The sequence below is a fragment of the Syngnathus scovelli genome, chromosome 12, assembly GCF_024217435.2.
Source record: "Syngnathus scovelli strain Florida chromosome 12, RoL_Ssco_1.2, whole genome shotgun sequence".
Taxonomy (NCBI): Eukaryota; Metazoa; Chordata; class Actinopteri; order Syngnathiformes; family Syngnathidae; genus Syngnathus; species Syngnathus scovelli.
In genome coordinates, this window is record NC_090858.1 from 9,521,805 (window position 1) to 9,525,345 (window position 3,541).

Consider the following 3,541-nt stretch of genomic DNA (forward strand, 5'->3'; position numbering starts at 1 on the left):
GTAAATGTGTGTGGTCAGAGAGCTTTAATTTCGTGCTACTTTTTCCCTCTTAAAACTTGAACCGAATGTGACGTGATTCCCACTTGCCTTCCTGTGGTCAAGCTGTGGTGTTAAATGCGGTTCACGTGGTCCGGCAGCTGCATCATCTTCTTTGAGGCTGCTTACTCACTGTTAAAAATGCAAACATTTATTTATGGTTATTGATTTAGTGCCACAATGCAGTCCTCGGATTAGTATTTGCACTCTGCTGTTGCTTGCCAAATGAATGCATGAATATACCGTGGGCGGTTTTTGTTTTTTTAACTAACACGTCATGTCTGAAGAGCTTCTTTCAGAGTATTTAGCATCCTCCCTGTTTTCACTGAGTCCATCCAGCAAAGCAAATACATGGTCCTTAAAGACAGACATGTTGAATGACCTCATGATGTTTTCCACCACGTCTCTGCAAACAACACACGGATGTACAGGAGGCGCTGTAGTTTGTGGCCTCAAACATTCCTGACAAAGAATTGATCCACAAATAATCTGTATTTATGCAGGCTGTTAGACCTGACAGATGATGCTTGTGGTACAACCCTGATAGGCTTAAGACTCTCTTAAAAAACGATGAATGCATTCTCTGATGATTCGATTGGCTGATTTGACCACATGAAGTGAAGGTGTTATACGTACACATGAAATGACCCTGTCCACGTTTCAATCTATATTCTCTTTTATTCTATATTCCTACGTTCCTTTCCAGGTGTCCCTAAACTTTTATCCATATGCCTTTGGGATGACTGACTGCCTTCCTTCATGGTTGCGTGTCACCTCTACAGTGCCTCATTGATGCTTTGACCACAACATCCATTTTAAGGAAATACAGAATAGGTGATCATTTGATACTGACAAGTGAAAGAGCCCACCCTGTAGACGGTCGAATAATAGTCGACGCAGCAAGAACCCCTCTCTACTTGAACAAACAGTCTGGGAGTGTTTCTTCAAGTGGCTCCTCAAGAATGATATGTGGTTGGGAGGGTCTCGTTGAAATGTGCTACACAGGCGTCACTCGAACTCTTCTAGAGCTGTAAGGATTGTTTTTGGTGGAGAAATTAATTACAGTGTGGAAATATGTCCTTGAAGTTGTGCAAAAACGCAGAGAAACAAACAATCATGGATGGATGGACAGACAGATGGAGGTCGACCAGCACCAACTGTGGTTGACTTTGTGCACTATTAACAAAACATTACATGTTGCTAATCTCATAGAGAGGATAATTATCAGCGAAGCAAGAAATGCTTAAATTCACTGCTAAAATCGAAAGATTTCCTATATTCCGGCCGCTTTTATTACCATGAGGTTAAAGATGTGATTCAGGCTTAGCACAATGAAGGGCCTTCAGAAGCGACTTGTATCCATCCACTTTCCAATACTGGCTGCTTCTGTTCCAATGGGCTTGCGCACCTAATGTGTCCTTTCATTCACCTTGGGACTGTTATCATTATGTCTCATGGGAGCCTGGAAGCTAAGCCTAATCGTGTATCCAATGGCAACATCTGTCTTTTATGAGCACATTTATTTTCGTTACTGTTTATTTACGCTAGGCTCATATATGTGGGTGGGTCAGCGTGGAAAAACCGAGTGTCGTCGCTATTCAGATATATATGCACATATGAGCAGTCAACTTCACACTTGTCTTAGAGGATTAAATGTGAGTCCTTTTAAATGTGACCAATTTTTGATCCATTTTCAAAACCGCTTATCGTCACTACAGTTGTTTTGAAATAGCTGCAATGACTACTACATGTACACAATCATTACATATTGCCTTGAGAAACTGCAGTTCGAATCCAACATGTTGTGGTTTGTTTCTGTTGTCATCCTATGTCTACTAACCCGCAGAGACAAGCTCAGCGTGTTTCCTTTTCATTTTTGCCAAACCAAGCCAAGTCAGCTCTCAGCACTGATATTGATGTTTTCATCCAAATGTCTGCATGAAAACAATACATGTCCTGCAATGTTGAACTCTCTGTGTTTAATTATTACAATCATCGTCAAATAGAAATTGAAATAGTAATGCATCAATCATCGTCAACACGGAATAGCTTACTCAGTTGTTTCAAATATAAGAAAGTAACATATTATACACGTACTGATTTACTGTTTTAAACTACACGACACAGACACACGTACACGAAATTTCGGCTTTCTATTTTTGTTCGGACTATAGTTACATTGCTGTGCTCCTTAAGAGACATATTGTGTGCATGTATACGGCTGTTGGTGTACATCATGGTACTTATCGAGGCCCCTTGAGTTTTTTGATTGGGACTTTATCCAAATTCTTTTAGACAGTATATATAATTTATGGCCATTCCTTGAAGTGAAGCAAGCTAATTATATGTATTTTCTGCCCAATCAAAACCAGAAAGCCGCAAAATGTGGGGACACAAGAATGAAACTCACTGCCGTCCCTCCACACGGCTTGCAAAGCCATAATCTTGGTAACGTCTAAAAGATCATATAGAGCCAAGTCATTGCAAACATTGACTTTTTGAGACGCATCACTTTTGTGTAAAGAGGGACTCTATTTGTTATGAGAAGAGCTTATTTGGACGCATACTATATTTTCCATGTGACGTTGAAGATCCACATTTAAAATAGGTCGGAGATGGACGTGTCAGGACGGCGCCTTGATACTAAGGGAAATAGGGCACAGTCCTGTCCTGCTGCAGGCGATCTAACGGTGCATTCCTTCAGCTCATGTGCAGCCAAGACTCTCCGTAAGACGCAAACGTGCTGCAAGGACAACACACTCGCCATCATGTTCCCCTTTGCTGTCCTTCTGTCATCATTCATGCAGGGAGAAGCTCTAACTCAGACCTCAATCAGGTTAATTGTACAGCAATCGTGCAATCAGTGCATTCCCATGGGCACAGAAACTAGCATGCATATGTAAATAAAACTAAAAATAAAAGGCAGTCGTCAGCATGTTTGAGGTGATGATGAACTTCAGCTGCACTTTAGTGAGCTTTTGAAGTGAAAGGGGCGGTCCTCTTTACACATTTACAGCTTGAAGATCACTGGAAGGTGTTGACACGCACTTGCCTAAGCCCAACACAACCGCAGTCATTATGATTTTATTGTCAAGAAAGCATAACCATGGCATGCACGGGACTTTCAAGTCTGTCTGCAATTATGCTATAATATATATATATGGTATATACATTAAAGCTCAGACATATTTGATTTATGCAGGATGTGGTACGGCTGCTACTTATGAGATTGTGAATAGCCGTTTTAGCAAGTACAGAAAGAGTCAAGCAAACCTCACATTCCAACGTTGGCATTAGGGTTAGGCCTGAAAGGACTGAGGCGGTTTTGAGGCTTGAGGCCTTGCAGATCTGAACATGTTGGCATATCTGATATATCAGTCTGACATATGACAGGGGACTTAGACCTTCCATACATAACATAAAAGTAGAATGGCTGACTATGAATGTGTCCATTCCCTGCAAAATTAATCCAATTTTGAAAAAAAAAACTTATAACACGAGTAGC